Source organism: Haemorhous mexicanus, chromosome 4 (genome assembly GCF_027477595.1).
Source record: "Haemorhous mexicanus isolate bHaeMex1 chromosome 4, bHaeMex1.pri, whole genome shotgun sequence".
NCBI classification, from domain to species: Eukaryota; Metazoa; Chordata; class Aves; order Passeriformes; family Fringillidae; genus Haemorhous; species Haemorhous mexicanus.
Genome location: NC_082344.1, coordinates 19139276 through 19153063, shown reverse-complemented (window position 1 = coordinate 19153063; position 13788 = coordinate 19139276). Strand labels below are relative to the sequence as shown.

The 13788-nt window shown below is 39.2% G+C and overlaps 1 protein-coding gene across 1 annotated transcript in view; it reads right to left on the bottom strand.

The window, feature by feature from the left end:
* Positions 1-13788, bottom strand: part of SLC10A7 (solute carrier family 10 member 7) — a 139805-nt gene that overhangs the window by 93805 nt on the left and 32212 nt on the right. The window lies entirely within an intron of this gene.

Genomic DNA, 13788 nt, shown 5'->3' with positions numbered 1-13788 from the left:
TAGCTACAGTGCAGGAACAAAATGTCCTTCCCCCACCCACCATGCTATTAGATTCTCCAAATACACACATACAGAGACCATTAGGCAGTTAGCCACTGCTTAAAAAATTGCCAGTCGCCTGTAACTTATGAAGACTGATGGATTCTGGTTTACGCATTCATAAATAATGTGCTGAAAGGGACAAAAGCAGGAGGAGAAGAAAATCCTTGCCGATAGACTGAAGAGGAATATCCACAAGAACTAAGAATTTTACACAGAAGCTTGGTCTCACTACTTGTCCTCTAATTTGCCAGGAACATTTTCATATACTGACCTACTAATTAAAATAAACATTACCTGATTTAACTAAAATACTGCATTTTCATACACTTTTAAAAAAATTAATGAAATATTAATCTGGTAAATAAACTGTTTTAATAGTTCATCATAATAAAGTATTGACAGAGAGAATATCCTGTAGCTTGATAAACAAATTTAAAATAGAAATAACAAAAAACCCAACAAAAATAAATCCTACAATCTCCCATACTTCTGAGGCCAAAATGTCATTACTTTTCACTCCAAAGTCTTTTAAAATAAGAAAATAAACAATTTTCATAATGACTTAAGAAGTGTTTGTGCTTACCTAAATATCCAGGAAATATAAGATAGCAGTACTATTTCTTAATATGAACTCATTAAATTCCAGGAAGTTAAAACTTGAGTCTTGCATAGCTTTCCCCAATTACCAAGAAAGAACAGAAACTCTTGTATGGCAGCCAGTCTGATGATGAAAAGCCACATGGCAATGGTAAGAGGAAAGGGAGGAGGGAAATCTACCATTTACATGCCGGTTTAGAGTCAAAATAATCACCCTGGACACTTCCAGCCACAGATTAATAACAAGAGGCTGTTAGTGAGTTGAGCAAGTTTGAATAAAGTCCAAAATCAGGGTAGGAGCAGTAGCTGAACCTGCCTTCTGCTCCATAAGAGGATGCAATGAAAATGAATGGGTAATGAGATCCTTGGCTCTAGAGAGCTTAGCTTTCTTATTCAAGTTCATAATTAATTCAAAGCTTTGATAATTTCATTAGATTCCTCCTCTGCTGGCCCTATCAATAAAAGATGGCACTGGACCACAGCTCCTCAGTGGCCCAAATACAAAAGCAAATGCAGACTGGGAAACCCTTGCTGACTTGCTCACTAACAGGGACAATGGCATATGGCACTCCATGTTGTGGAGGGAGCATCTGAATAGATACAGCTAAATAAAACATTATAGTTGACACTTGTAAACTACAGTAACATATTTTAACACCTCTCTCTCATCAGCATTTCTTTTTTGAACATTAAAAAAAAAAAAGGAGGCACAAGTCCAAACAGCTTCTCTTGCCAGAGATCATAGCTGAAAGGAAGCGTGAGTAGTATAAACAATTCTTCAACAAGTGTGAATTAAATCAGTGTGTATTTGAAGCTGTGCAACTGACACTTTCATGCAGCAAGGCAAAGACACACCATACTCATCCATACAGACCTAGAACATGGCTCCCAACCCTGATTTGGGGATCATCTAGAGATATCACATTATTTTACTTAAAACAGGCTGCAATTCCACTTCCAGGAGAAATTTTGTATCTGGAATGGTGTTAAGGAGTGATATAGATGATGGTATTTTGCCCATTATCAGACTTCTTTTATTATTTCCTGATCCATCTGGAAGATATCTGGATTTTTTAAATAATCTCAAGCACATACAGGGACTAAGACAACAACCTTGGACAAAATTTATACTTCAGTTGTTTAGCCAGTCATGTGCAAAAGTCATAATTCACCACCAGTTCTGGAGTACACTAGTTTACAATTTTTAACTCCTTTTCTCTGAAGCATCAGAAATTATCCAGAGCAGATGATTAAACACTCATTACAGGCAAAAGAAGAGGAAAAAAAAACAAACCAGGAAGACTGCATGTTAAGATACAATCATCCAGATTATTTGCCTCAGCAAGGGAGGATTTACATATGTCAATTACTCTATCTGCAGTTTTCTTTGTAAACATTTCCCCTACAAAACAAACTTAGAAGTATTTCTTCTCATACTCACAAACCTGGGGCTTATATTTGTGATTCTGGTTCAGTTTAAACAAACTGGTATCAAGTGCTCCAATTTGTAATTAAACATACCTAGTAGCATAACCCTGTAGAATTTAAACACTTTTGTGCTTCCAACTCCCTTCTATCAAAGGGATACATACCTCACAGGGCATTGTCAAAATTAATTCATCCCTTAAAACGCACTCTGAAATCCTTAGAGGGATGATACAAATAAATATTAGTGCTGACACATGCTACAGCCAGGCTCTTCATTTTCTATTTGAAACATTTATTAGTCACTATTATTGCAACACTTTTTTTAGTGTTTGGTCTTTTTGTGCTTCGACAGATATCAGACTGTCTGCAGCCAGCTGAAATGAAACAATGAAACACACAAACATTTCCATGTCTTTGTAATACTCCAAATTCAGATTTGCACGTGTTTGCAAACCATTCATTGCATTTACCATTAGTAAATTTACTATTTACCATTACCATGAGGGGAGAGCTCTCTATAAAATCCACAGTGAAGTCCTTTCAAAAGGTAAGTGCTTAGCCATGTATTGAAATGTAAGATCAGACCATGTTCAAAAGCAGCAGAATCAACAACAAGACAAATTTTCCATGTTTGCATCAACTCAAGAGATGTGACTGAAAGTCACTGCCAGGACTCTTAACAGGGCAAGTACAAGAGCATGGGCAGCATCACTTGAGTTAACAATTGTACATATTAGCTCTATTAAACAACAAATTCACTTATTATTGGGCAGGTACAATTTCAGTCAACTCTGCATGGCACTGGGCTTGAAGGAATACTGAGAGACTACACTTCCAAGGAGAATTCCAAATAAGAAATGCTTAGGCCACCTCGGAAGGACACCTATCTGGCAGCACTTGGCAGAAACTTTTCTCATACCAGAGTCTAGCACAAAGCTTCAGCCCTTCATCTCTCCCCTTTTCCTGGAATATATGTATGGAAAACATGCTTAGATTTCTGCAGTGGCAGCAATGAGATCTAAGACAGTCCTCCTGGCAACAAAGACTGGTAAAAGATGGAAGAAAAAGGCAAAGCCACTACCAAGGGGCTGAGCCTGTCCCTCCAGGTGTGTATTCAAATGCAGTACCAAGTACATGCAGCAGTCAAGTACACGTGACTGGGCAGCAAATCAAACAAGTGTGCTCAGAATTCAAGAATTAAATATAGAACACATTCTGAATGTTGTTCCATTGCCTTGTTTTTGGTAGCAAACTAAACTATCTTGGAATTTGTTAGACTAGATATGGTTTTGATAATAACATGGCCAGACTACATTAAACAACAGGAAAACACAGCCTGGGCACATTTGGAACACCCGGGTCAAACAGCAACATTTTATCATTATCAGCAGGATTTCAAAGAAATTGTTACGCACAACTAGACTGGAACTTTACTGCAGAGCACAGGGAGAGAGCAGTGCCTCACAGCTTTGTATGTGGACCTCAGAGAAAAAAGTAAGAGATTTTCTCACCAATATGTGTATAGTGCTTCAATACCAAAACATTTGATTCTCCAGTGTCATTTGGTAGCCCTTAGGGAGACAACCTTCCTAGATGTGTTTAAGGCTACACTTACCCCCAGGCACCCCACAGCTGGGACAGCACATCCCATGGACACCAGGGCCTGGCTGGCCCAGAGTCATCCCTGCTCTGAGGAAAGGACACTCCAGGGTCAAGGCCACAGATGCACAGTAATGAAAGCAAACAGCCCCAGAACATCCTGGAAGGAAGCAGCCTGGGCATCATACAGAGCTGTTGTGTGTCTGTCTGCCATTCCCTGCAGTTAAAACCTGAGCACTAGAGGGATGTACTGCACACTAGTGGGATATGAAGCTCAAGCAGCAGCAATAAGACTAATTATCCTATTTAACACACAAGGCACAGCGAAAGAGAAAGAAAAACCCAGAAGAACAGAAAGAACGGAGAAGAGACCAGGACTCTCACAGTTCTAGTGCAGGATTATGCAGCAGAGGACAGAGAACACAATGTGGTAGTGTAAGATTTTATAGCATCCATACTATTATTGCAAAATTTAATACAGCCATGTCTCCTATTTGACAGAAGAAAAAAAGTGGGGGGGGGGAAAGAAGAGAAAGACTGAAGAAAGTGATGGAAATTATTTAACCAAACAGGACAGAAAAGGAAATTTTATCTACCCAAAAAGATAAGTGTAGTTTAAAAAGGTAGAAGAAGGCAGGATGTTAGAAGTAACTTGAATGAGAGTCCCTTAAAACAACTCCTTCAATCTCCTCTTAAAAATAAAATCTCCTGTAACTGCTCTTTCCAATAACAAGATGTTACATCTCTGTAGAAAGCTATTTGCCACAGCACTGTTACTGCAAACAGAATATGAATATACCTAATAAGGTTTAATCTGTGTTGCTGTTCATAACTATTCATCTGAGTTCAGACAGGAAAAAAAAAATATATTCAAGTTCCTGGTTTTGAGCACTAAATTGAATCAGGTGTCCTCTTCTCTTAAGAAAATTAAGTTGCTTTTGTGCAAGAGTGTTTTAATGAGAACAGAGCCTGCCGACATTGATAAATGGGAATGACACCAGAGAGAGCATGTAAGCAGGACAATATGTGCATGTTACAGTCTTACAGGCTATTTTTCACTGACTATCCTGAATGACTTCGCTGTTTCTTAAGGGGCCTATTAATCTCAAATTTAGTTATTACACAACGTTTATTTGAACATATATTCTGTGGATGATGACAGTTAATAAAGGAAATCTTTTACAAGCTGTATTTTTACATATTGTTCCAACTGCAGCTCCCAGTCGTTCCACTGTATTGATGGAATAACCTAGTTATGATGCAGCTTTAAAAAAGGCACATATATTCAGATTCCTTTCTAAGCATATGGGGACTCTTAAATAACTGTTAAAATGCATATAAAAGTCCTGCTCCGGCATGGCAAAAATGAAAGAGGCAGTGTTAACTGCTCAACCAAATCTCCAGAAGCCCAGTTGCCCCCTCCAAGGCAAAGCACATGCCTTTTTAACACTCCAGCATCATCTCTGGGAAACAAATAGGGTCTAGATTTGACTCTGATGTATGTACACTCCATACTGAATTCACAGAAGCTGGAGAATATATCTTACATGTGACTCCAGCCCATGTGCTGTACACGTGATAGGGCACCAGAACAGTTGTACTATGTTTACAACAAAACAAAAACCACACAAAACTACCATCCATTCAAACACACAATATATGAAAACCACAAAATCCCCACAAAACAAAACAAACTAACTCCACAAAACTTTGATACCAACTAAATTTTGAGTCCGAAGAAATCTTCCCAAAAAAGTGTGCTGATGTTAAAAAAGTCTCTTATAAAAATACCAGTTAACTCTAATTATTTTAGTAGAGTAGATATGTATACAACCTTATGCTCTTATTTTAAAAAAATAATCAAAAAATCCTGAGAATCACAAATACACACACAAAAACTACGCCTACCAAGCAAGAAGCCTCCAGTATACCAATAAAAAATGCCAAAGTATGGAGGGGATTATGTATTTATCCACTGTCATGTCCCCTGTGGTCCAACACAATTTGCTGACTGGGAAAAAATAGCAAATATATCACCTAATCCCCAACCCACCCCTAGAGCTGTGCTGACAACATGAAAACATTGCTTTATTTCAACCATGTTCAAGAACCATTAGTCCTATGGAAATGACACTGAAAAGGCACCAGAAAAAAAAAAAAAGCAGAATAACTAATCTGTTGGTTTGCATTTCAGCAGGGGAACATCATCCAGAGAATGATGCTCTCTAAAGCATAGGGCTGAGCCCTCTGTTCCAGGCTGCCAGAGGTTGCCATCACTTGAGTAGAAGCTGGTGCTGCTTCAGGCAGGCACAGCATTCTGCCACAAGCAGAACACAGAAACAAGCTGGAGCCTCTGCTGGCAGAGTTATTGCCTCTTACCAGCAAAGTTGTTTCTGTTGAAAATCAGTCTTTCATTCCCCAATTTTTGTAGTTCTTCATATCCATCACCACCTTTTGGTAAATAATATTTACAAATACAAAAACATCTGTTAAAAGGAAAGCTTCTTGAACACACTTATTTAGTTATGTGGTTCTTCTCATTGAAGGATTTATCTGTTTCACCAATAATTTTAGCAATACTGAGGCAGATAAAGAAAACTATCCTGTTCACTTTATTTTTATTAGAAATGCTACCTTGTCTTCACTGACAGCAACCGGGATGACCCAAGGGAGTTCTGGAGTGCCAGCATGGTATTTCTCACTCAGAGGCATGAGGAGGTGAAGAAAGAATGAAAACCAAGAGCGTATATGCATTAAAGTGGGGTGGATTTTTTAGAGAGGAAAATCAGAATGTAAACATTTACTAACAATTCAAATGGCAAACATGAATCATTCAGGTCTCAGGAACGTTTGTGTGTCACTGCAAATTTCCACCAATTCTAATATATAGATGAGTAACACGAAATCCATGTTTAGCAAAGGTTGGAAAGCAGCACTACTGTATCTCATTTTACTTGAGATTACTTGTATAACTGAGCTCAATGAAAATAAAGACTTTTGTCATCAGAAAGATGACATGAATGAAGCCAGGAGGAAAGAACCTCTGTCAGGAGCTGGAATGTCCATTTACATTGAAAGAAGCAAGAGTTGGTCTCCTCAGGTACAGAAGAAATGAGAGGCTTCATAAACAGAGCACAGTACCTGACTAGCCCATGCCATCAGCTATACAATGCTGTCACTTCGTTCATAATTTCTTTGCTTTATCCTAAATGGCAAAGATTTACCCACACCAGATGATGCTGTGGCCATGTGGCAAACAAAACTTGTGTGATGTTCACAAGAAAAGCAGGAAAAAAAGTCATCTAGGCCATATTCATAAACACAAATGTAGGCAACATGCAAAGCCTTGTCTATTCCTTCAGGCTGCCAAGGTTAAGAGAGTCTTCCTCTTTCTAGCAACTGTGATCCTCTTCCTTTTGCCAATGAGAAGAGCTGTGAGTAGAGACAGACACCAATATTCTCACCTCATCTTTTGTGACAGTCATACCCCAAGCCCAGCAGTACCCTGAAGATTTAATTAAATTTTGCAATCCTCCAGTCAGCTGCAGCTCAAAACACAAAATCACTCTCATAGGACACAGTTGTGCCTTCTGCTGTTGGCTCCTACATCACACACCCCAACGGGGCAGTGACCTGAGCACCTACAGTGGACTTTTCAATACCAACATGAATAAACAGAGGCAGTTTCTCTTTTTTCCATCTTCTACTTAAAAATTGCAAATGCAAACATTGAGATGACAGCCCAGTGCCAGTGTAAACATTGGCACAAGCAGTGATTTAAAGCTGAGAGGCTGGTTACAACACAGGCCTTCTCACACCAAATACACACGTGCATAAACACCATGCTCCAGCGTCTGACTTAGTCCTGCACAAACTTCATGGGGCTCTGACACACCAGAAAGCTCTGAGTTCCTGGAAAGACATCTAGCCAAACTTTTTGTATGTATTTTTCCCCAAATGCAAAGCCCATTTCCATCATTTTCCTAATCAGCGAAAACAAGGTAACTTCTCTCTTGTACTCACATACTGTGAGGTGTAAGCCTTAACTGCCATACATCTGGCCAGTGAAACAAGGTTAGAGGGCAAAAAGTTAAGAATTTAACCATTCACTGGCACTCTGGTATCAAAATTATCCACAAACCTTATGCGAATCATGCATTTCTTAGGGACTCCAGGTTTATCACTTCAGCAATGAAGACACTAGGTCTCACACCAGGGCAAACAGATTGCTGAACAATGATTTAATAAAGGAGGCTCAGCTGAACAATGGTAAACAAGTACTGCCAACTTGTCCCTCTCTTATAGTCAAACACTTCATAACTGTAAAAGACTTTCTCTCTAAAAAAAAAAAAAAAAAAACTATTGTGGAAGGTATCCTCAAAAGGATACAGAGCAATAACAACCTCCCGAACATACTTTTATTTAAGTTCACATTTTCTGAGATCTTAAGCTGTGATAAAAACACTTAAAGGTCTTGTCCCCTGATTCTCCTGGAGACACATCATCCATAACATGATTAGAGGTCTAGTTAAACAATACATCCCACAACTCCAAGGAGTATTACTTCCCCGCTGAAGTGAAATGAAAGCACAAGGCCACTTTTTAAAAGGTGCCCTTTGCATTTACTGTAAGGCTGTGCCTGCACCAGTATTTTTCTATAAACATCCCACTCATATTGCTTTCTGGGCAGTTCGTAGCAGAACCAGACATTTTAACTGCTATGCCTTCAAAACCAGCTCGGAATAGCATTGTTATGAAAGTCCCTGTCACTACCACCACTGGCAACAGCTTCACTATCAGTTGGGTAATGCCAAGAGATAGGAAACATAATAGTAGTGCAAGGAAGGCCACAGCTTGGGAAGGCTGACTGAAACAGCAGCTTTGTAAAATATAAATTAAGTGTGGCCCTCTGCACAGATTCATGAATCCTGAGTTTTGGAGCTTGTATCAGAATTTGTCATCTCATCAACAAATGTCCATATTTCAAAGAACAGTTTATTTTTCTATAACCTAGCCCAAAGGTTAGGCTTTACTATAAGCCAGTATTATATGGTACTGGAAATTCCCTTTTTATGAGCCAGCCAAAATTCTGCACACTGCAATATTGTGGCAGAGGTAGAGAGAGAAGGAAAATATAAGTTGCATACAACAAGCGAGAGACCAACATAACAGCCACTACATGAAAGATAAAAAGGAGCCATCTTGATGTATGCAACTGCATTCTTTGAAATGCTGCTCAGCTACTTTCACCCTCTATATTCGCAATTCATATAACTACAACTTACACAAGCACAGAGTGAGAAAGTGCCTAAATGTGCATCTTTGTATATTGCATATTCCCAAAATATGCCCAAGGAATTCAGTGGTGGATCAGTAACAACTGAAGGTCCAAGCTACTTTTCTCCGACAACAAATTAACTACAGCATTGGTATTTACCACCTCCCTTCTTCTGAATCATGCCCAAAACATCTTTAAATTCTACTCAGATGGTTGCCCCCATTTTTCAAGTGGACTGCTACATCCTCTAATCCAAAGGGGGTAGAAGGGTCTTGTCTTCCATGCAGTGCAAGGATTAATACTCAAATGCCAATCTAGTCTAGGTCAGGAACTTGGTTTCACAACTACTTGACAAGCAGCACGAGTATATCCTGAACTACAAAGGTGCTGAAACTGTTCTTTAAAATTTTCCTTCATATATGTATATATTTATTATGTAAACATATAAACAAAATACATAGCAACTCATTAGCAACTAAATTGAAGATATATTTATTACTTCCTTAAAGTCATTTACTTGACTCTCCAATGGGTCATATAGACTACTACTCATATATATCCACTACTTCTCTAAAGAAAAGGTGGAGAGAAAACTCTAAAACATATGGCTTTAATGTACAGAACTCTACGCATGCTCTATGGGGAGCAGAGGACCACCAAAAGCTGTGATGGCTGAGTTTGTTTTACTGCAAAGTTAAAAACTTGCCATTCACGTGAACATGCACTTTGTGGCAGCATTCACCGAATTTTCCATTGACATCCAGAGCTGGCTGAAAACTGGAATACGCAGCGTAAGGGATACTGCAGTATTTAAACACTTTAACCCTAAGGTCCCCTATCTTTAGAATCACCACTTTTGGCCCCATGTTTGATATTTTCTGTTTTAATAATTTCCTTTTGTCAGTTTGCTACTTTCAGCTGAATTTCTCCCCTGCCTAGTGGAAGATGGCCTCTGTGACTGTTGCCACACAAAGCTTTCCAGCTGATCCACAATGCAGCACTGTTAACAAATTCTTACAATGCACTGAGAAGACACAGCCAGGGAGATCAGTTCACCATGAGAAATGGAAACATGGAACACCTAAGTTGTACTGAAAAATGTGGACCACATGAAAATTATTTGTTTGCAAAACTGACCAAAGTTAACCTGACCTGGAACAAAATATTTAAAAACATCTTCCTGAAAGAATCAGGAAGCATTTCTGCAAAGTCTAAATTGCATGAACAGGGGAAAGAAGAAGAAGAAAAAATGGGTACATTCCCAATTTGAGACAGTATGTAGTTCAAGTTCCATATTCCCAAAGCTGCCACTCAAGAACTATGTGCAGATACAACGTGAAAGAAAAACAAAAAGGAAATTTTTGAAAAATACACTCCTTCAACAAGAAGGCAATTCTTTTATATCAATGCCCCTATTTTTCACCATTATGGGGTGAAAACTATCTTCTTAACTCATAAGCTGTAGAGACAGGTACAACACATTCTGACTTGCCTACAAAGAACACCAAGGACATCTCGGTAAAGAAATCAATAATTTTGTGTTAAGTACAAAGGCTCCAGCAGGACAGAATGTTACTACCTGTTCTGTGATGGCTATTCATGGGCACCCAGTGAGGCAAGGCTATGGAAATTCTCAGTCATGCACAGAATATCCTGTATCTGCACTAAGTCTGCAGAAGCAATCTAGATCCAGAGTTCTTTTTCACCACGCAGGACTTCAGTAACATAGGGTGCATAAGTGGACAACACTGTGCAAGAAGAACATTCACAGCCAGGTCTGCCAGGTCAGAAGTGTGAGAGCTGCCAGTTTTGCTGCACAGCAGGAGGCACCCATGCCAAGACCTTAAGAGCAAGACAGAGAAGCAATACACATAAACACAAAGATAAGGAGCAGAACTGGGATACCCAGATGTGTGAAGAGTAGAAAAAGACACCTTATACACTGGGAGCAACCAAAAATCACATCTTTGACAAACACCAAGTACCAGCTCCATGAGCAGCACCTCATCTATCAAACAACTTTATACCTGACATACTAGCTGCATTTTGTAAAAATGGCTTTCACTTTCAAAAGTTCAATTTAGAGAACACCAGTTTCTTTGACTAGTCAGTGATCAGCACTTTGGGATGTAAAACAGACAAATAAGGATGTTAGAAATCCCACCTGACTGGTATTTTGAATCACATTTTGTCACTGATAGAAGCCTGATAAAAGGCAGAGAAAGGCTCAGTACATCAGGCCGTATCATCATAAAGGAAAAAAAAAACCAACCAAACAAACACCAAGCCCCCCCACATCTGTCTATGGAACACATTTTCATTTTCATCTCTCACATACATTCATTCTAAAACCCAGTCACTGTTTAGTCAATTGTACTGCAGGAAAGACCTCAGAAAAATATCACAACATCATCACCATCTCATTGAATCAAAGCTCAATTTGCTCTAACACCATAACAAATGTATTCCTGTAATCTGTATCTATATCCTACTCTCGAAGTATCAACAAAATTCAGAGTGATATAATTATCTACAATACATACAAGAATCATATCACCACTATAAGCTGCAGTGTAGCAATAGAGTGGCAGAGCGTGAAACAGTAATCAAAATCCTGAAAAATACACCATTGTCAGCACTGTACACTGGTACCAGTGTATTATAGCACCTCAGTTTCAAATAAATCAACCTAAGTGCCTGCTTTGGTAAGCACTTCAAATTCACTGTACATCAGCATTAGGGGGGTAACGCAGAAAGAAACAAATCAGGGAAGGGGACTTGTAAATAACAATTCAATTAGCAGATTTATATTACTCATTTCCTAATAAACTTCCTACCCACACCTACATGCAAACCCTCCTACTGCCTTCCCCCCTTCATTTACATATCTGTGCAGGCCTGCTCTCCTTCCTTGCGAGCCCCTTTGCCCTTTCAATCATGAAGTATATTACTCCACTGTCAGAGCAAAGCAGTTCCTAACAACAGGGAGCCCAGCTGGGATAGGAAGAGGGCAGCAGGCTCAGGCATTAACATAATAATCCAACTGTGTTCCCCAGGCCCTTAGGGCACACCGCATATTAGGCAGCCCTCCTGCGCCGCCCGGCCCAGCCTGCCGGATCACCTGCCCATCAACCTGTGGCAGCCGCCCCCACCTCGGCCCATCCAGCTCCTGCCAAGCCCCCATCCCTATTACCTTCCCACAAAAGACATTTTCACGCCTCAACGTGCCTGCTGCACATCCTTATTCACTCCATTCGAATGCACCTTGCCGTGCCATTTCCAGCCAACTCACTCCCTGCCTTTTAACTTCTGGAAATTCTAGGAATCAGTACAGGATCTCCTGCTGCTGCCAGCAGGATCCAGACCTTGGAACAAGAATTCAAATACAAAGTACTGCTCTCCAGATGCAACTATCAGCCCTACCTATCATCTGGATTCTTCCCTGAAAGAGAGAGCAGGAAAAAACAGAGAGACATGCCTTTGTTATTTCTGTGCAGTGACATCAAAGGAAACCAGTTTAGGGTGGGCTCACTTGTTCTTGCTGGGGTTTGGAGCACTTTCAGCAGTAAAGTTATTTCACAATCTTTGGTACAAGGCCTGCCACCCCTCAGGACACAGCTACTGGTTAAGGAGCAGAGCCCATAACAACATTTCAGTCTACAAACATACATTCTAGATATTTCCAAGACTCACTATAATGCTGATTTCAGACACAAGACCTATGAAAACATCCAATTTCAAGAAGGCTTAGAATAGCATTACTCTTCCCAACTAACATTTCTTAACACCTAAAATATATTCCCACATTTCAAATGCTTTCGGTAACAAACTACAACTCAGAATATTAATTTGCACATACCCTCTTATCAAGTATTTTAAAAAAACCCTTAAATAAATGTATTATGCACTGCAGTTCATTGTAATTCTGTAAGACCACTTTATTTACAGTATACATGCTGCTTGTACAAAGTACTTAACAAAAAGAAAAATAAACACACTTGCCAGTAAAAAGCAATATTTTCCTCATATTATACAAGACAACCTCAGAGACTACTAGGAGAAAAGCTTTTGGTTCTAATATAACTTTAATTCTCATTAAAACATACATATTCTCTAATTACCCTTAACAATGGAAGGCACAACAGAAATGTAATACAGTCTCGTTAAAATAACATTTTGCAGACTGTGCAAAGCCCAATTTACTTGATCACTTGTGAAGCAAAATTTCCCTAACCTCATTAATTTTCATTAATCTAGCCCTCTCAGAGAAGGAAATATTCAGCAGCAAATGTGCATTTTATTTTAAATGCTTGGTTGTTATATTATCAGTACAAAGAAGTGTTAAGCATAGTAATCCATGTCACAATGGATGTCAGAGAAAGATCATGGAAAACAACATTAGCTATATCATTTAAATATTTTAGAAAGCAATCTTTAGGCAAGCTCTGTCTATTACTATTCCTCAAATACATAACACTAACAAAAAGCATACATTATGAAAACCATGTCACATTTTAAAAACTTTTGCCTATAAGCAATTAATTTTCCCAACACAGACATTCTTTTCTGCCATCACAGCCATAACTTGTTAGCAGCACACCCCTCTGAGCTGGGAAGGGGGCACAGTTAAAATAGCCCTTTGCCTTGAATTTATGCTGGGTCACAGGGTCACCAATAAACACCAGGATAACCCAGGGGTTTGCTAAGTACTTTATATAGTCAGGAGACTTCTTGTACAGCCACAAGCTCATATGACTTGATTTAGATTTTTTTAGGATCTGCAGTTTAGAGAGGAAGGGCTTTGTCCACCAGCTTCTGATCCTTCCATCATCTCTCTGCCACAC